General features: G+C 41.2%; 1 protein-coding gene across 2 annotated transcripts in view; it reads right to left on the reverse strand.

Moving 5' to 3' along the window:
• gabrb4 (gamma-aminobutyric acid type A receptor subunit beta4) overlaps positions 1-22,411 on the reverse strand; it is a 45,977-nt gene that overhangs the window by 17,059 nt on the left and 6,507 nt on the right. The gene's annotated exons all lie outside the window — the stretch shown is intronic.

Below are 22,411 nucleotides of genomic sequence, written 5' to 3' on the forward strand. Positions count from 1 at the left end.
CATACAATGCTGCCTTCATTTTAGGGCCATTTTTTAAATGTCCGATTACATACATCACATCTGTGTGCTTCAAAAACATTTTAAATAATTGCCATGGTAATTGAGCATTTGTGCCACACTGGGGTATTCCCTGAGCCTTGAGCTCTCCATTTAAGACAAGCCTAGAATGTATTCATTTCTTTGTTGTTGTCAGACTAGGTTTTATCCCCCAAAAAACTTGGGATATTAGCAGCTAATCTCGGAACCCCTCAGCTAGTTGGAGTTGAGATACGACGTCTACAACCACATTGTCACATCGGTATCCAGTTCCGAGGTCGCATTTTTGGCCGGAGCATTCAGCCTCTTTAAATCCACATCGACTGTTTAACTGCGTGTGACCGAATCCGTCTCAAACGTGATTGGTCAACACCATTCTGCATTTATATGCAGACATCTGTCTTTAGAGATTTCACCAGAACCCCACCTGCTCACTCAACACGGACAGGAAGGCTGAAGAAGACGCAGGAGTGCAGATAGGGCTGGAGTCAATTCAGATTACATGTTTTCCTTCCTTTCATCTGCTCTTTACTGATACCTTTTCTAGCATGCAGCAAAGAGAGGGAAGAAAGAGAGACACTATACCTGGCAGTGGATTTTGTGAGTGAATAGATTGCATGACACTGATTCATCTGTGTTTTATCATTACAGATTCTCTTTCCTTCTATGCATCTTTAGTCCTAATTTGATGCTAAACACCTAACCCCCCCTCCAGCCTCACACTGCTTCAGTGGGAATGATCAGGCCACAAAATGTGAAGTGCTGATGCAGAGAACAGAAACATTTCAATGATTGGTTTATGAGGCAGTGCTGAATCACTATATTCCGATAATGTTTTGTGGTATTGTAGTGGAAAAGGGCATGAAGATCAAAAACAACACTGAAAACAGCTGTGCTTCAATATGTACTTTTTTTGCAAAACCTACTTTTATTCAAATATCATTTAATTATGTTTATGTTTATTTGTTTTTTCCCCCAGTTCTGTCCTTGTCCCCTTCTCTCTCTCTCTGCCACTCGGTTTATCTACGACCTCTTCCCTCAGACTCGCCGCACAAATCACGAACAAAACTCAGGACTCAGAACTTAGAAGTTCGTCATTTGTCCTTTGTTGGGCTTTGTCCTTGGGATGACTCGTTTTCACTCTCCTCTTTAAATCTTTGGGTCTGAGTGGTCTGAGTGTGAGCAAACAACATCTGAAGTGCCAGATAGCTGCTTTTATGTTTTTAATTTGGGGGAAATAATAATAAATTGATATATTTTAACACCAGGATAAAGGCACAGACACATAAGGGCTACAGTAACTGATGGAGGACAGGATGATTCATTTCTGATGGTTCACAAAATGGATTTTTATTTTTACATATTGCGTGAAAAATCTCTGTTTGACCAGAAAAGATCAACAACTTCTGAAAACACTTTGAAATGCAGAGATGGGAACGAGGAACTTGACAGTTACTGTAAACAGCATGTGTCACGGTGATGTTAACGGCTTGCAGGCTCGCACAGATCACATCCCATAAATATTTTTGACAATGTATAAAAACAATGCTAATACGACCCTCAGTAAAGAATGTAAGTGTGAGAAAAGGGCATGGGACTATACTGCTCGTTATTATTGGATATGACTAAAAATACAGTCCAATCAAAGCTGTCAGTCTGCACTTTAGCCTCACTAACTATAGTGTTTGTCACTGTAATAACAGCACAGACTGACACGTCATGTGTCTGCCTTCCATTGCTGAGAGAACGGAGCTCATTGCACATGCTAGTGTGTGAAACAACAGCACATTTGACCAAAAACATTTTGTTTTAATGGAAATATTCATGAAAGTTTCCGACCAGCATTAAGTTTAATAAACAATTAGCCAATTAGTTCACTCTGATGGAATAAAGGAATATTATCTGGGGTTTTTAATATATGGGATGCAATGTCTGCTTGGTTTATTAAATATCTCATTGTACGCCGCAACAGAACATTTCAGTGCATCACCACAATGGAGAATGAAATTTTAATAGGGTCCAAGCCCCCCACGCAAAGTCCAACCAAAGTCTCGCTGACCCAAAGGCATGGTGAAGCCGAGACGGTCACTGAATGTGGCTTAAACAAGTGTTCAGACACACATTTGTGTGCACGCTTGGGCAGACTTACGCCCTCCTGCAGGGCACGCAGCCAGGATATGATCCGACTCGCATCCACAGGGACTCTTCAGTCTGTGTCTGCACCAAAACTATTCCAAATAAACCATTCACAAGTGGCACGTCTCTTTTGTTAAGCCCCGTTCGCTCAAAACCCAAATGCAAAAAAAAAAAAAATCAATGCACACACACATTAAAGCCCTCGACTACACTTACTGCACGTTTCAATGCATGAATCCGACTGAACTAGAAGTAGCTATTGTGGTTCAGCTTGCAAATACAAATGGATTGGCATACATGTGCTAAACACCACCTGGGTGTATAAGATTGCTAATTGCTTAAAAAACGTGCAGCAGCTGTGTGGAGGGAAATTTATGCATTTGAGTCGACGCAGTACGGAGCGGCGTTGGCACTCCCCAGCGGCGTTGGAGTTAGCAAGTTTGCCTGCGAAACTAGCTGATTTAATAAAGAGTAATAGGATCGTACAATATGTTATTAATGATCTCAACTGGATCGCAAACCTTTTAAATTATACAAATGTGATCACAGTTGTGTTTTTATTTGTCAGCCCTGCTGCGAATGAAGCGATATAGTAAGCTGTACTATCCTGCGTCCTCCTTATTCTGAGGCATTAGGGTCAGGAAATCCTCCCCCGGAGCCCGAGGGGAGACAGTCGTGACTGTACTCGTCTCTGACATCACAGAGCGAAGAGACATACACAACTCCTAATGTAAAACTCAGAGGTCTTCCTGTTTCAGCTCGACACTGCTGGATGAATAATGAATGGAGCGGGTACGGACCATAATATGTCAGATAGACAAATATTTTTTCTAAAACTATGATGGAATGAATCAAATCCACATTCACCGTCTGTTACCGTTACGTGTCCCCTGATTCATTTAAGGGGCGTGAAACGTCAAATATCGGTTAATTCCGATGTTTCTCTTCAAATGCTGAAATATTAACGGGCAAACCACTTGACCAAGAAAAAAGAAAGGGCTCATCTATCCTCTGTTATATTCTGTTAATCCTATTTCCTCCCCTTCACTCCACCCACTACGCTAAATGCCCTGAAGCGTTGTCATATTCCCTGACCCATCTCTTAAAAAAAGGGGAAAAAGTAGGACCATTTTCCATCGCACTTTGCGAAGGCAACCAGTAACCGTTTTCCCCAGAGATGTCAAAGTACATTCGTTCGCTAGATGAAAACAGAAAGCACCAAATGTCTCTCTCTCTCTCTCTCTCTCTCTCTCTCTCTCTCTCTCTGCATATTTTGACCCAGCTTTAGTGAAACAGAGGCTCTCGCTTTGTCGCCACAGCTTTCTCAAAATAAAACCGTTACCTGCACTTCACAAGTTTGGAGAACATCATCACTGCTTTACATCTTAAAATAAGCATTTTTTTTCCCATTCGTTGTCAACCAACATTACCAACGTTGTCTAGAAAATGCTTGATTCCACCCCTCACCCACACTTAATAATTGGATAGGCTTTAAAAATAATATTAATAACAGATGAACAAAGTGCATTCATCTTTGAGTCCATCGTTTTTTTTCTGGATTTGTTATAAAAGGAAGGCGTGAGTGAGTGAAAGAGAACATGCCGTCCCCAGGCAAACCAGATTGTCTCTGAACAAATATCACATCGCTGTGTTAACAGCTTCCACTACTTTTTCCAAGAATCCGCCGAACGCTCCTGATTTTTATTCCAATGTCAGGCCAATATCACGACGGGAACGTCTGATGACGGGGCTGGATAAAGATGTGAGTGCATTAAAACCAACTAGGCAAAAGAAACGACACGCACTGATCATGAATTGTCAACCGGCTTCCCATCTCGACTGAACCCAGCGTGAGGCTCCCCGCGGACCCGGGCACAGCGCTCAGAGGAGAGAACAGGTTGACTGAGATTTGTACAATAATGAAAGGTGCCCTGTTGGGTGTTTGCCCGTTGGAGATGTGGAGGAGCCTTGATTACATGAGCTACCGGTGCACAGAGCGACTGCAAAGGGTGGCAACAGTTGTTGGTGGTAATACGCTTATAGCATATCATAGAGGAGAAGAGGGCGATGCCTTGATGAATAGACAACAGACACCCACGTTCAGATCTCATCAGTAAAGTAAATGCAATAGATGATCATAACTAATCTAGCAGGTTTGTGATACAATGAAATACAGCAGCATTTTGCAGTGATTCAATTCAATACATTAAAAGAATATTTTTGGACATTTTAGGAAATTCACACTTGCTTTTTTGCTCGTTTGTTCATCAGTCCAGTACATATACAGCTACAGGCAGCAGCTGGTTAGCTCATCTAAGCATAAAGACTAGAAATACGGGGAAACTCTGTTAAAAGGTAAAAGAGTCCTCCTGCAGCAGATCACTAATTAACCTGTTGTATATTTCCTTATAGCTGCCGTCCTTTCAGCCGTGCACATCGTTAGACTTGAAGGGGAAAGAAAAGAAACACATTTAAAGTGTGAATCATTTACGTGATGACATTTTCTAATGTTTTCTGCCGTCCTTGTTTTTGTCAGGGTTACCATGGCAACTAACCATCCATTTAATCCGCCATCTAATTTCAGTATATGACAGGCATCGATCAATAAACATTTATGCAGGGGAGAGAGAGAGAGAGACAGAGAGAGAGAGAGAGAGAGAGAGAGAGATAGAGAGAGAGAGAGAGAGAGAGAGAGAGAGAGAGACTCTCCATATGGCATTTCTGAATTGTTCTAATGCATTCAGCTGTCTGACAAAGACTTTCCAGGCTTCAGCCGTCATCTGTGTGCTCAGGGCATATTGAGACATTCTCTCTTCCAAACGGCAGTTTACTACAACAACTGGGGTTCCTGGAGGTGGGCATCAAGTCAGGAAGTACAACTTATCCTCCAGCGTTCGCTATGGCAACAAGAGGTGACTATTATTAAATAAAAGGTGAGCGACACAATCATGTCATGAAGTACATTCCTTTGGCGCTGAGAGACCAAGAAGACGATGTATTGACAGTCGAGAGAGAAAAAAAAAAAGCTAACACAATGTTCACACTGTTGTTTCCGTGCCAACGACATATTGATCACTAAGTGCAAAATGATTGAGAAACTGCCATATAGTTTTCTAGAAGGAAGGCTATATTCCTGACAGAACGCTCCTATTATACACCACCTGTGTTTCTTCTGAGCTTGTTAATTATGTTGCCAAAAGTCATCAGGCCCCTTTTGGCCATTTATTTAAGAGGACATCAAACAAACTATCCCTTTAATAAAAGCATTATTTATGATCCTTTTTATCGGGGAAACAGTATCGCTGGCTTCACTGGACATCATTACCTCATCAGATATCCTTCCTATTAGGGGATAAACGATGTGCTAATGATTTTGACAGTACCATGTCCCAAAAGAGCCATCTAGCTGAACTATAAGTGATCAATTATACAACATATCAAAAACAAATGGTCTTTTTTTTATTGCATAATAAAATGGCATTCACTGTTCACAAAAGTAATGATGCTTAAAGGAATTTCGCACATACAGTAAGCAGGGAAATAACTACTGCTTAGCATTCTGGGGTGTCATGGGCCTAATTCCTCTTATCTTTAATGGGAAATGCCTCCTTAATAATACTAACATAACTGCGTTTGGAAACTAAACGCTGTAACATTTACATTACGTGCTTGCTGAATGGTGCTGCCTGCCTGATGATCCCCATGGTAACGGTTTACAATGAGCACATCATCCTCGCAGTTGTGTTTCTGCATCTGATGATGGAGCGAGGGGTTATGAGCAACGCCGGTTGCTTTGTGATGATGATAGCTGCTAGATTTTAGCTCTGGATTCCCCAGATGGTTTCAAAAAGCAACCAGTCGAGCATTTCGATGCGCCTCCTTTGCGTTTTCTGGATGTATGCTGCACTCCTACAACGTTCAGCTTCGAGTTTGACAGTCTCATCTGGCTTCAGGGCGGACAAGCTAAACCGGCGTGGTGGGCGGTGAGGCTGCCCCATTTAATGATTTCCCTCGGTAATGGCAGTTCACATCAAAACAATAGAAGTTCAATGTCAGGGAGTGGTCAGCTTTGTCTATTCATTTGAGCCACTTACCACCGTAGCTATGTAACAGAAATCAGACAAATCATGTGTGTCTGTGGATATACGGGCTGTAAAGGAGGCGGTAATGGGTTCATAAACCAGTTGGGTGCCGGACAAATTAGCAAAAATCACCAAGTGCTTCAATGATGGTTTGTCAATATCAGCCAAAGCTCACACTGTACATTTATTATGTGTATCTCAGAGAAAAAATATGTATAGATTAATAACTTTATCTTCTATCTGTCTGATAATGTTTCTCTATGCATTAGAATGTTCAACAGACAAAACTACATTAACAATAAAACCATTGGTAACACTTTCTATGACAAAGGTCTTCAATGTTTTTCAGGCCAAGGACCCCATGGCTTATAGTGACACGGTGGAGGGACCCCTATTACATATGGAAGGCCCCAGTGTTTGAAAGAAGAATCTGAATCCTGGGTTACAGCACATTATAACTAAATAAAGTGTTATAAATACTGAACTTATACTACATTATGTCCACCACTTATAGTACTTTATACACCTTGGTATAAAGTGTCATGCATGATTATAAACATTTATAATTACTTTTATTAAGCCTTATACATGCATTATAATGTGTTATAAATGTGCTTATGATGACTTATATACATGACCTTCATAGAAAGTGTAACCAAAATATTTTCTCTACTTATAAAAGACTTAATCAGCCTGATATCTGAATTTGACCACAAGAGGGCAACATTATGATATTCCCTCACTGTCTTCACTGCTTATGAATTAGATATTTTAATAAATGGAGCAGCATAAATTACCCGCAAACAGGTGTTGAGATTAGGGGCTGAGTTAAATCTTTTGGCATATCTGGGTTGAGTCTGTACTTGTGCCAAGAAAATGAGTTTTCAGCAGACAAGGAGACGTCTCCTCGCAGCCCATCCAGCACCGGTACGTGATGAGATCTGATTAAAGAGGCTCCTTAAGGGAGCTCGGCAGTCACAGATATGGATTTCTACGGTTTACATAGGAGGGAGAAGCACAGAAACGTCGATGTTTACCAGTGAAACCTTTCATGGTGTTTACATTTCATGTAAATACGGAGCGTTTGAATATTCAGTACGCCACAGATTCCGGTCCGGAGCGTATTAGTACATCACAGCGGATACATTTCATTTGAATCGTGGACAGCGTTGTCATGTTTTCCTGCAGGTTGTAAAAAAACCTGTCAGTTCTGAAAGCAAATTTGGTGGACAGCAAAGAAAACACCACTCTGCCTCTTATAGAAGAAAAAAAAAGAAGGAAAAAAAAAAAACCCTCTGATAATCAACCCATTGCCTAGCAACAGAGGGTTCCATAGCAACTGTGCAGCATTTTCCCTACAGTGTTGCAAGAGAAGCATGATGATTTATCCAGCCGAGTCTGTGTTTGCTTTTGTTTTCAACAGCTACTGCCCTCACGAAGCCCTTTTCTCAAGAAATTAACAAACAGAACAGCGTGTTACGTCGCACTGAAATCTTCCCCTGCATTTCATACAGCGGCCATTATTGCCATCGTGGCAGAGAGCGACCAATACCATTGGAGGGAATGCAGGTAAAGGTTTATAAAACCATAAGGGCGTCTTTGATAGGCGTCGACTGTGACCAAACAAAGAGCTCCTGGAAGGAACAATAACACGTTCATTTTCAGTTCTTCCACACGGTGTTCGTAACAGGTTGACTGAATTCAACACCAGTAGTGGAGCCGATTTACGATCGTGATCGCTCAGGAAAACATGATGCATGGAGTCATCGTGAGGTTCAGACATGTAAAATATGCCAGTTGAGAAGGTTTGAGACTCTTGTGTGAACCGCTCAGCCAAACTATGGCACACTTAACACCCTTACCACTAACTCAGTGGATATGAGGCATCTCAACACTTCCTAATAGGTCCATAGCAAAGAAACAGGTCTAAAACCATTTCAATCACTCTTTAAACTAGGTGGTGATATTTACATCAGTGCACCCATTGAGAGTTTTGACACGTTAGTCCACAAGGTTGTGAATGTGGTGTCTTTATGAATGAAGCTAAATAGGTCACCGCGGGGAACCACTGGAGTTGCGTGTGCCGGCTGAATTTATTCATGCTGCACCCTCAAGACCTTAAACATCCCGAGACGTTGACGGAATACGATCGCGGCGCTGTGCTGTGTTTAATTCACAAAATCATTCAAAGAAGGAAAAATGTTCTGATTCAACTTAAATTCTAAGAACTATAAAATACAGTAAGTTGAGGCATAAGCCCTTACTTTATTTTGTAGTTACATTTTATGAATTAAAACATATTTTCTTCAAGGCTGTGAGGAGCTTGAGCCCATATCCCAGCATGCACCGGGCGAGGAGAGCACACCCCGGACAGGTCAACGCTCTATCACGGAGACAACATGCATACAGACTGTCAAACACATTCACACCTTCGGGCAATTCTATTGGGCGTTTCCAGTTGACCTAACCTGCTTGCCTTCGGACTGTGGGAGGAAAGTGGAGCAGCCGGAGGAAAGCCACTCAGACATGGAGCGAGCCTCCGAGCTCCACACGGAGAGAATGAGTCGCCAACAGATTGGCAGATTGGACCTTCTTGCTGCGAGGCGACAGTGCTAACCGCCGAGGCGCCATGTGGTCTTAATAAATATTCACAGACACTGAAAAGCGGTGTGACCGTCTCTCCTCCACAATGCTCCCCGGTAACCGTTTCAAAATAAAATGCTTATTGTGTCGCATCATAGAAGGTAAACCGTTGGAAAAGTACAATATACAACATCATTTCTGTATTTTTTTTCACATAAATGAATAAAGCCTTTCAAACAGACGAATAGATATAGAAAAAACATATACATTCATTACATATTAGGTTTTTATTTTTGTGTTTTTTCCTTCTAGAAAAAGATTAAGACATTTCAGTGAACGATGTAATTTGGCTAATAATGTAATTGATATGCATCAAAGATCTGGATGAAGACTATCACGCTGCCGTGCAGTAACTGGTGCAAAGCCTCCTCACGTCATTGTAACTCACATGAAACGGTTCAACGGACTTCACTGTGTTTACAGAGAAAAACCCACATGCTCATTTTGATTGCAAAAGCTTTACTGGGTAAATTAATGGAGAACATGTCCAGTTTACTGACAGATTACTGCAGTAGTTATAACACCAGATCATCGGAGAACAATGTCGGCTTTTTCCTTTCACGCCCTGCAAGCTTGGAACGAGCTGCAAGGTAAATGTAACTCCTTGTTCAAAACGAATAAAATAAAGTAGATATACACTCATCATTCTAGACAGGAAAGTGTGTCATTGTTTAATAATTACATGTGCGATTACAAAAAAAAGCTTCATGCTTGGGATGGCTTACTTAAAATTTCAGATTTTGTAGCAACGTTCCCAGTGTGACGTGATCTGAGCCACGCTGTTTGGTTTTATGGCACAACGGGCCGGCGGGAGACCCACTGACTCGACAGTTCATCCTGCAGCTCTGCTCAATGTGTTGCTTGAGGCCTAATTAATCGTGTCATATATTTCCAACTTCAGTCACATAACCTGGACACTTTCCATAGCCAACAATTATTAAAAAAAAAAAATATATATATATATATATATATATATATATTACATACATTAAGCCCTCCCTTTAAAATGGGGCTTTCCTAATCATATCAAACTTGCATGGCATCACTGCAGCTCCCACCATTATCTGAGGAGAATACATCTCGCAGCGACACTGCTGAACAGCTATACAGCACAGCGTTATGGTTGTGTGGATGGAGAAACGGCAAGGTAAGATTAGTGATAGCTGGTGAATAAAGAGAAATCATTAAAGCGGCTCTGGCAACGACGAGTGGAGAAAAAAAAGGACAGAAGAGAAGAAAAAAGAAAATGATGAGGTAAAACAGGAGAGCAGAGGCAGTAGATCACAGGAAGGCAGCCAGACAGGGGATAAGTAAAGGTGGCCTCATCTTATCGTCCTATCCTGTCACAAACCTCAGGCCTGATATATGAAACCTACTTAGATTCCACACCAGGAAAGCTGCATATGAACAATGCTTCTTACTTACATACACAGATTTTGTCAGTGAATTATGAAACACTGCACCTATTACCGGCTGCCTTTCCCGACATAAATAACGATCCCGTGAGGAACAAAGTACTCCAAAGGAAAGAGTGAAGGTTTCGTTTAATTACATTTAGTTTTAAGTCAAATGAAAATTAAGTCATTGTAATGCATGAGATGCTAAATAATTAGTACATTCTGGGGAAATACTGTGAAACAAAAATGCACGGTCGGACAATGGTCTTTACTGGAGACGGCGGAGGGAAGTCGGACGTAACACACCGCCTTGAAAATGATGCTCGTGCCACTGAAGGATGTGCAGAGCTGGATTTGACGGCCGAGTGCCGCACAAACAAAAGGACGGTATGTACAGTACAAGATGGTGTGAGTCATGATTCTGTTGTGAACTCAAATATACAAAGAATAGAAACGAATACTCATGAAGGTTCATTTCCCTTATAAGTAAAAAAAAAAAAGAAAGAATGTAAGCATGCAGCATGCTGTGGGTATTCGAGGACAAAGTCTTCTCATTGCAGGATTTATCCTGAAGCCATTAGGAAACTTGTTGGCTAAAGGAGTGTATGATTCATTTATGGTCCATCTGATCATTTATTTATTTATAGACCTCATTTACTCAGCAAGTTACACATTGACAGCTTTAATCAACGCCGTTGTTTCCGTGTCTCTTTGTGATTTTGAAGTGAACATTCTTCAGTACGTTTTTTTTTTTTTTTTAGGTATTTGCGACTTTTCTCCAGAAAGACGATCTCGGCGTCCTTCGAAGCTAATCTCCTGAGTAACCCTACATGTGCATTAATCCCAGTTCCTTCAGTGGCATGCCGTGTAATGGTAAGTCCTGCATAATTATATTAACCTGTGGTAATTATGTGTAGATCCTCCTCGGCGATCACGGCTAATGTGTCTCAAGAGAATAGGATTCGTGAATTAATTCTTTATTAATACATTCATTTGTGGCCATTACGCTGCGGTGCATGCAAAGGCAGTAGGGGGATCGTGTTGTGGGCTGCCATTTTGACAAATGTGTTTTCATTACCTTTGAGTCTTTGAGCTGACTTGTTCAAAGTGTTATGACGATTACAGTGACCGAAGAGCGTTTTGAGATGACTAACTGTAAACCGTAAAATGTGAAATATTGGGGCACCATGGAAGCTAGGAGGTTAAAGGAACCGGCGATGAATCCCAACGTCCTTGGTTTCAGCTGACCGAGGACCTTTTCATGTCACTTCCCATATATTTCACCTCGTTTCCTGTCATCTCTCAGGACGCCATGACGATAAGAATCCCAGTAAAAAAATGGACACTGGGTGTAGCCTTCACATTGTAGCCTGTAAATCCCATCGCATCTATTAATCCTGACATAAAAAAATACTAAAATAAAAACTACAAATGACAAACAACAACCAAAAAATGAATATTACTGACATGCCATTGTTCATTGACCAGTGCAGGACGGTAAAAGATGTACATATGAGAAGTATAATAGGACGTATGAGAGTTACGTATGAACATAACATCACGATTTTTTACCCGTATGTAATCTCTGCTTCTCCAGCACTGCCATCTAGAGTTTAGAGTTCATTTATTTGCACATGAAATGATGACACAACAAAGGAAAAGAGAAAGTCACATTGGGCAGGTTGAGATAAAAAAAGAAACTGAAAAAAAGTCTCTAACCTCAAACACAACAAAGAAAAAACAACGTGACAAACAAAAGTCAACAGAGCTGGATAACAGACTCTAAATGACAGACTCAAAAACAAGGAAAAAATAGTATATCAAAAACAGAACCGCATAAATGTTCAGTCAGGAAAACAAAATAAAGACTGGAATCAAAAGGCAAAGTGATATTGTGTGCTGGTGTGTTCAAAGACTGGAAGGAAGGAGGGAGGAGACGGAGGGGAATAGAGTCGCTGTGTTGTGCCACGAGAGGAAGACGGTTACGACGTCTATATCTGAACTGCAGAGGCATGTGACCTTATCGGTAAAACGGACCGATCCATTCCAGATGCCTTTAATGGAGAGGAGAAGATATAAATTATAACCTTAATGAGCACTTTACAGGTATACGATGGCAGTGCAGAAGACGTATATACATGTATGACATATACAGCAGTTAGGCTGTGAAAAGGACAGAATGTCCGACTCTGTGGAGATCAAATATAGGCCATCTGATTATGAACCACATGCAGCAGCAAGGTTGACACAGTAACACATTTTAAGTCGTTTGTTCATGTTTGCATAGCGGTTGTTTATTGAAAGTTAGACTCAGTAAGAGCAGCCACAGCATCAGTGTGCCCACCGGAGAAAAATCACCTTCAAATGGATCACCTTTTGAAAACGTGGAATATGGAAAGTGGAGATATTTACTGAAAAACAAGGCTCAATGTTTTGAGCAACGGCTTTGTTTTAAGTTAATGCATGATTGGTCTTTACATTAATCATAATGTACCACAACATAGTTCATACGACGGTTTGAACTCACACCATTAGGTGTTTGACCAGGAATATGTTGGATTTTACAGTCAAATGAGCTCCTCAGCCTATCAGATAGGGGGAGTAAAGAGGACAAATAGAAAGCTATCAGGAATGGGATGTTATATGATTTTATCGTTCATCAGGGTAAAAATCACTCACAATAATCGGGATTATCATAAACATCGTCATAAGTGACTTGAAAAAGATGTCCAGCTCGCTGCCATAACAGAGAAGTGAACAAATGGAGCCCGATTTAAAAAATAAAGGATAAAAAAAAAATTACAAAAAATGTTTATATCCTATTTATGCAGGGAGACCATATGATTCATGAGCATCTTATAAAGATGATTTCATTGTTCACTTCAAAGGATTTTCATTCAAAAAGTTGTGTCTTATCTGTCACTATAAAAATATTCTGTCTAAACAAAATGTCATTCCAGAATGTTTGAGAGCCATTTTAAGAGTTTGAAGCACATTTTGATGATTATTGGGTTAATATTGTGAATCGTAATTATTTTGGCCAGGATAATTGTGACATTTTAATACACAGATTTGACATTGGACAATATCAACATACATACATTGCATATTCTCTGCTCAACACATTTTTGGAGGGTCACACTCTCTCGCTCTGGCCTCCCCGACCCCACGGGGCCCCAGTGAACCCGCACTGCCTGCACCCGTTGTGTTTACGCCCTGCATGTGAGTCAAGGTAAGGATCTATGCTAAATCAATATGACAGCCCCTCACTGTCTCAATACATCAACTTAAGTACTAGTGTGGATGAATTTTGGCAACTGCTGTAAAACTGCTTGGACTTCAACTGAATATCACCTCAGCACATAGTAATGAAGCAAAACTGTTACATGTAAATGACAAAAAACAAAACATGGTGTCCAGGTTATTTTCTATATCAGATCACCTCAGAGTGCATTATCGTGATTCTACCATGGTCTGCACAGCACAGCACAAAGCAGAAGCGATGTTGCTATGGTTACCCACAGTTCAATATAAATTGTGCACTGAAGAGAAGGGTGACCAAACTGTTTACTTGAACAACACGTTTGTTTGTGGCGTCCTGAAAGTCCCGGTGAAACGCGACATTTTGAGTTGTGTACATTCATAAGAGGGATTTAAACCAAATCCTTCAGATTTGATTGGACCGCCAAAAGTGGGCGGGCTTAGGATGTTGTTGAACACACACCTCCGTTGTCGCTAAAAGATGCAGATTGACTGACACTTTTCTTTCTGAGAAGTAAACACAGAAAGAAAAGATTGGATTTTGATATAAAAAATATTGTTACATGGGTGCAAAATATGTGATGGGATGTAAAGGGTGTTTTTTTTTCTCCGTTTCATCTGGATTTTAAATGAACGTAGGACCAAAACAACCAACAAACAAGTGTTACTGTTTATTTTAGACGTGACACTGCATGTGGATTAAAATCACAAATGAACTACAAGCAGTTCATCTTTTCCTATTATGCAAAATGTTCTTGTATATGCTGAGCCATCACATGCTCGTAAGGAAGTGGTACCACTTATCTCATAGAGAGATACTAGATACTGGAGATAGAGACAGTAGACATTGTGGGCAAAACATCAGAAAGGATGCAACTACAAAGGCCAATGATTATTAAGCATATTAGTGAACCGCCGACTTAAGCTCTTGTGTTTTTAATGTCTTCTTACTATATGTTGTTGACTCTTCCATCTTGTTTTCTCCTCGGGCTCTGTGTGGTGCACACATCATTTTTATGTGGATTCCCGTTTTATACGGCCTGCTGTTGGTTTTCAATAATGAGATGGGCTTTTAAGCGTGCTTCCTGGTAGTGAGGATGACAACATCTATCTCCAGATGCTGTAAATGACATTTCTTCCCTTGTTTATCTATGTGAAACAATTGGATAGCTGCATCTTGCCCTTGGCCAGCACATCCTGGCCCTGTCAAGGGCACACCTCCCATCAATCACTCCAGGTTCAAAAAAGTGAGTCCCTGGGGACCTTAAGAGGAGAGTGAAAATGGGGAGGGAAAAAAGCCCAGCATGCAGGATGCCTCACCAAAGTCCGACCTATAGGGTTTTTGTGCTTCGCAGTCCACTGCGATCCATTCCGGTGCAATTCTATCAGCATTTTTCTCCCTCATTTCAAAGTTGCTGAAAACAACACTTTGAATGGGAAGATGAAGTATGTCCTTTCTCCCGCATGCTATCTCTCACCACCCTTGCCCCCCTCTGCCTGCCTACATACACACCTCATTTAATTCAAATAGAAAATCTAAGTGAAGGGAAAAGGGAAAAGCGCCCAGCTTGAGCATTTTCCCCGTGTTCCCTCTGAAATAAATCACCGGGCGTTCTCTCTTCATCAGGATAGATACCACTTGTTCATGCCCCAACATCCATCCTGGGATTCTGACAACACACTCCTGTTTTTTGCGCTGAATAGGCATTACTTTGAGACTGAGTTACGGCGGGCCCGCGCTATCAGCCCGTATGCAAAGCAGCCCCGCCATCTGACGCGTGGCAGACTAAGAGATTGTCCTCAGTATTGCAGGGTCCACTGGTCCTGAAAGAACTGCTGGATCACCGATCACCGAATGGCCGCGGCCCCCAGAACGAGGGGTTTGCAGGCCGACGTCCCGCACGCATCAATCAGCGGTCATGTTCACGGGGGGGTGAAACCATCGCGTGGGGAAGTGATTTGTGTAAATGGCTGCACACGTGCAGCATGCAAAGAGCATTTAGTCCGTTATCTCAAAGCGAAGCCGGGGATCAATTACACTTACATTACAGTACAGTGTAGTACGCTAGAAAGTGAATATGAAGTGCCGCAGCTCCTGCTTTTCCTCGTGTGTCCGGGGTCCGCCTTTCATATTCAGTCAATTAAGTGTCTATTCTACTCACCAGTCTCACTGCAACTGATCCGCAGTTTCATGGCTACATTTACTGCTTTTCCATTACAAACGAGATCAAGCTGCAGCTGGGGCTCATTCGGGTCAATGGGAAATGAGATCAGTAAAGCCCAGGCAGCGTATGGCAGACGGGGACAGGTGACCACGCTTTGATGGCGCGGCTGCAGGATGAACGGGCGGCGGGCTGCATCAGAGTGGTAAAATGAACGCCGCCTATACAGCCAGGGATCAGGTGCTTACAGTTATGGCCACAAGCTGCCTTACAGATAGAGTCGGGCCCTCGCGGCCCCGCTCTGCTGGCACCTATCGGAGCTTTTTAATGTTCAAGATCGTTAAACTGCAAAATATACGCTAATACGCTCCTTCAGCTGGAGCCGTTAAAGTGCTCATGTCAAATTCCTTTACAGTGCATTGTGATAAACACGCCCAGAGACAGCTGTCCTGTTGTGGAGGAGTACGAATACGGCATCATGAGCAGCGATGGAAGCAGCGTGACTTTCAGCGTACCGTACATGAAAGGTATTAACACACGAGCTGATTCATGTCGACATACAGCGGCCTTTAAATCATCATCATCACGCAAATGAGATCAGGTTCTTTTCATTCTAATATTTTACACGTTTGATCAAAGAAAATCAACCCCAAAATCAAACCATCCTGGAGGTAAATGGAGGGTTTTTCTGATTCCTTCACTTATAACATCGTATATCACTTCAATAATAACATTGAACTTATTATTATTTGTAACCGCCCACACACAAGCTAACTTTACAGTACGATGTGATTCAATAGCTCAGCACCATTTGCAAAGCTCCATTTTGTTCTTGTGTTATCATGTTCTACTCCATGGTATTTTCAAGGCTGTGCTTTGTGTTATACTGTCACGTGTTCCTATTTTTTCTTTTCCTTTTTGTACACTCATTGCATATGAACAGAATTTCATTCTACAATGAGTTTTTTTCTTTATATTTCTTTTTTTTTGGGTGTTGCCGACATTAATCTGACTTGTCGTGAGTAGGACTTCACAGGTATATTGATTGCTAACTCGAGGCTTCGTGTGTGATGTTAAAGTCCAAGGACAGCGTGCGTTATTTTCCACCCTTTGGCCTAAAAGCTACGCGTGTGAACGTCCATTAATACATCCTTTGCAGGAACATTTTTGCATCTCCACATGCACCTCTGAAGCCCTTATAAACACAGAAAAGATTTTCCCTTTTGAGCAGTCACACGGATTTCTAAAAATCTGCAGGGCTATCTACAACAATTGACAACACTTCATAAATCACCCCAGTACAGCACCTTCTGTTAGACATCTACAGGCTCGCTAGTTTCTTTGTCACCCTGTTTATGCACATCTACAGTACGCTCGGCGAAATTCATTTTCTCTCTGCTGCACAGCTGACAGAATACCATTTAATACACACTAAGCCAGTATCGCTGTTTATTACGCCAGACAAGGACAAAGTAAGGAAGGAGAGTAGCTTAGGAAAGCATCAGAGCACTGTATTTGTGCTGATAATCTAAAATTATGTTCCATGTTCGGTATAGGAAGGAGAGAAAGACAATGTAAATGCTGACATAATCAACAACAAAAAAAGCTGAAGAGTATGAAATACATTACACGCGACACAAATACGACTTTGAGAGCAATGAGGGTTGCTATACAGCATATTCATAACTGTATATGATGCTTTTGCCAACCTTTGCCATCGAATGTCATCTACTTGAGCCTGAAATTAAAGGAATGGAAGTGGAATTATTATGATACTGCATTGTCTGTGCAGTATGTTTACAGTCCAAGTTAACTCGTGTTGAGTTGCAGTTGATGGCGTGACACTGACTCGCCACCAAGCAGATCACATAGTTAGTCGTTTAAAAACCCAAGCAGCTCTTATTTTTTCCCCTGGCTTTTCTTCGTGATGAAATGGAGAAGATAAATGTGTACTTTAGTCAGTCAGAGAGCTTCAAACCTGCAGCTGAATCATTCTCCTGCTGTAATGTTGCACGTGGTGCGACTGACAGCTTTCTGTAATCACATTAAACACTGTGGTATGTACTGCATATTGATTGTGCATAATTTCAGTGTAGCACCTTCCACTTAATGATGTAAATAACGATTTTCATTAGCGGTTTTTAAATCTTTTAATCCAAATCCAATTCAGGAGGCGTCGCCATGTCAGGAGAAAAAAAAACCTATGTTACATATTGTATGTATTTTGTTCTGCGTAGATAAATGAATGAATTCAAGTCATAGCTCATCTCAAAGTCACCATTTCAAAAGTGCTTGCCTCAGAGCACCCTCTGGACATTTAGTGCGTCTGTTCTATTCATGATCAACACATTTTGCCAGATATAGATACATATTTTGTTATATTTAGCCTACTTGTCCAAAGAAAAAGATCCTACCACATCACATTCAACTGTGTTTCCATAAAGTGTTTAAAATTTGATCCAGAATCGTCGTGCACTTAACTCAGCAGGAAGAAATGGCATGTTCATAGCATTTGTGATATGTCACCCTTCATGCTTTGTTAACGGTGGATGCTGAGATCATAAAAACCATCCCTGTGATGATGACAGCTTGAAATATGTCCTCCAGAAGGACAAATGTGTGACCGAGGTGAGAGCTGAGCTGGATCCTGTTATCTCTTCCAACTGACTGGGCGTCACATTTGTTTTGGGATTTTCTTTTTTTTTTCTTCTTCTTTTTTTTTGTTTAAATAGTGAGATCAATACGTTGAATTTCCCATTACTGGACATGATTCCAATTTCCATGTACAAATCAATAGTAGCGATAGAGGCAATGTTAGATGGCCACGCCTTTTTCCTGACTGACGGTCCTGAGATGATATAATTTGCTGCTACGTGAACCTCACACCGGGTTCACTACTGCAAACATAAACCGTAGATAAGTGGCACAAATACCTATAAAACAAACAGGATCGATTGGAGTGATTGGCATCTGCTTCACGGCTATAGGCCGTATTTTTTTTATTCTGGAAAGCTGAACTTGAAGCGTACGCTGACTAGGTAGAACATCAAGCATTCCAGGAGTCTTCATGCAGTAATGAGCAGAGAAGACAATAGATGTGAACAGCCGGGAAAATAAATGCACAATTTGTCAAATGCTGAATGTACGTGTCAAAGCAGGAAGGCCTGTCTTTACCACACTCCAAAAGAAACAGCCAAAACATTCACTTGGTTACTGATGAAACTAAAAAAAACTGTACATTTTTTTAACTAAATCTAATAATTGTCTAAATGTTTTGCAAGATAGGTTAACAATTAAATGGGCCTCTTATGGAACTGATTTAGCTAGGTCATGCTTTTCATTATTCTCCATAAAAATTTATTCAGGCACATTTTATGGGTCTTTTTATGAAAACCACTTCATTGTACAGTATAACACCCGACTGTGCCAGCGTGTAGGTATATGTGTTGAGGCCGTATGTTAGAGGAACGATGCCCTACGTTTCAGAGGGTTTGTGTATATCAGGGTGGCCTGTGTGTTGTCCAGGTGAGGTTATAGTGGCAGAAACCTGGCCTAGTAATAATCACTCCATGTAGAAACATGCCAAGTCTGAAGCATTCATGAATGCCAACTGTAATCAATAAATCAAATGCTCTGACAAAAACAAGAAAAGAAAATCTGGTATCTGAGGCTGTTGCTGGACTGTTTAAAGCCCCTCCAATTGTTTCATCGGGTAGAATGAAATGATTGGGTTACCTGTCTGTCTACCTGCGTTTACGTTCATCACGATAATTTTGGGGGAGTGGTTTGGAGGGAGGCCTGAAGCGACAGGCTTTCATTGTTGCAGCCTTGGCAACTTTCTTGCTAGATTTAGGGACTTTTGGAGTGAGTGCTGCTAGCTAGTTATTGGAAAAGAGTTGGCAAACAAAGGACTGGGTTTTACATTTGGATAACTTTTCAAATTTAGCATATGCGTATTAGTTTCTCAACATTACCAAACCTTGCTTTAAACGGCTTACCAAGACATACCATGAAGGACACTTAATCCCAGGATAAGAATATTGTAATTTTATTGCATTTGAGGGATATTACTTACAATCACAATGGCAGCTGTTGCTCCAGATCAACAGGAAGGAAATCCAGGCACTCCAAAATCTCAAAACAATAAGGAAGGCAATGTTTAAAAGCAAACATGTTTGGTCAGGGTATGAAGCATGTAGTTCAGCTCAGAGATTGTAAAGAACAAACAGTCGCCGAGCTGTACACATGGGACTAACTAGCAGCCATAAAACCAGAAATACTGCAACAACAAGACACGTTTAACTCAACAGGAGAATCTTTACAAGAACCCCAGAGTCACAGGAGACCTTCCAGGTTCAGGAGGGTCAAGGCAATCAGGGTTTGACGGTATAAAAAGTCCTGTTCATCATTGTGAGAAGGTTCTAACCTTTGAGTCTGAACTCTTTGCCGGTCTCTGGTCCCCCCTGACGGTACCAGGTGCACTGCCATCAACTATGTTATGTGACTGGTGTTGCCGCTAGAAGCTACTACTAGAGAACTGACACTCTCGTCATAAGTCATGTCACAAATGAAGATGATTTCAGAGCAATTTAAAGACACTCCTGTCTGCCATCTTGACAATAAATGACCGTCTGTGTTTGGAGAACTCCAAGCAACTCGCAGTCATCACGTGAGAAAACCTGGACCCTCATTCACTGTCTGAACTGGTCTGTTCCGTCTTTACTGGCAGGGCAAAAAGGAGCCGTGCTCACATAACAAATACCATCCTGTTCCATGAACTCTAAAAGTCACAGGTGAATGTAGTATTGCTGAACAGGCCACAGACTGCTCACACTCTGTTGTGATGGTGCCATTCATTTACTTTGAGTAGGCATCCATAATTCGGATATGAACCATATTTTTATCGTCCTCTTCTTTAATTCCTTTTCTGTGACGGTCTCGGAAGACATACAGTTGAGCGTGGCTTTTCAAACAAGAGGCACCCAAATGATCCTCATGTATTTCCTCCATGCCCTGTAAAACCATTCTGGTCCCCAAAGGATGCATCCGTCTTCCAGTCCGGTGCTGATACAGGACATAAGGGACAGATAAAGTCCTCCTCGGACTGGATGCCACTAACACTAGTCTCAGGGTGGCCTCAGCGGGCTTACCAATGACTTCTTTCCATCTAGGTGAAGAATACTAATCAGTGAAAGAATGATTTGGTTGGACTCAGACTCCTGGCTGCCCACGGTAGATGGTTGACAACTTATGCAATAGGTGGTTATACCTGAACAAATCCTTGTGCCTTTTAATGGTGGGCTCAAGTCCATTTTTCCTTTCAGGACTGACACAATGGGTGCGACCCATTTGGGAACTTGCACTGGCACAATGATTCCCAGCCTGTGCAAATGCTCTTTCTATACTGACACAAAGCAGGAGCTGGACTTCTTGAATGGGGTGGCCTCCTGATTTATATACTTTCCTAACTTTAAAACCCTTGAGGATCCTTCTGAAAAAACGTCATTGTATCTTCAAATATAGTGCTGTACTTTTCAGACGGATTTCTAGGAGCCGGTCCTGGCCAATTACGAGGACTAACTCCTCTGTGTCCCCTAGGAATATTTCTAGCATGTTTTGCATTCATCAGAGAAATCTCATGCGCGTTCTTGGAAGTCAGGGAACTCCTCCAACAGAAGAACACCATCATCACTAACTCTTCAGAGCAGCCTGACTTAGAGCACTTCACCAAACACAATGCAAGGTCAGCGACCCAACAGCTGCTGCAACTCAACAACTTAACAGATTGGTCTAATGGCTGTGAACTTTGAAACTGGACTACCAAGGTTTTGGATCCAGGTGGGGTGAAGACCAGTTCCTGGAATATTACAAACACCTAGTAGAATAGAGCTCTTTCAAACCTCATCCATAATCCCATTAGCAATGTCCCAGTGTTCCAATAGATCCCTATGCTCCTGATAAGCTTTAGTTCCCCACACAAATAAAACTGGACAACCCAAACAGGCCCACGTCACCCTCACACATCCCCTAGAATCATCTTCATAACCAGAGTGTCATTATAGTTAGTATTTCTCCAAAAAGCATTTGCCCATTTATGATCTAGTTCAAACTAGAAAAACATTAATGTGCGAGAAAGTGTAACTACGATACGAGAAACTGGAACTAAAATGTGCTTCATTCTTGATTCATTAGGGTTGAATGTTATATAGGAGACGATTAAACAGCACTGAGATAGCAAGTATCTACAGTAGAACTTTCTGTGACGTCCAGGTCTAGAACACAATATAAACAGTTATAATGTCTCACCACTTATAGCACACTAAGCATCGTTATAAGTACTCATAAATATTCAGTATATTTGATAACAATAATCACAACATAAAGCATTTTATGAGTCGTATCATACTTCACAATTGTTGGTCAGTCACTAACATTGTATTTGCAAGGGAGCTTGTATATTATAATTTCCATAGTTGTAGTACATTATAATCTTTTTATAATGATCATTCAATCATTTGCTTTAAATAAAGTAAAAAAATAAAATGACGTTTTGTGTTGTTCTTACATAGATATAATTAGATATTTTCACTTTAATTTAAGCAGTGACCACGAAGAGTAACTTATAATCACATTATGATGTTTCGACGATGTATTATAATGCTTTATACAAGAGATCACAATATATTACTTCCAT

Source organism: Eutrigla gurnardus (genome assembly GCF_963514095.1).
Source record: "Eutrigla gurnardus genome assembly, chromosome: 15".
NCBI lineage: Eukaryota > Metazoa > Chordata > Actinopteri > Perciformes > Triglidae > Eutrigla > Eutrigla gurnardus.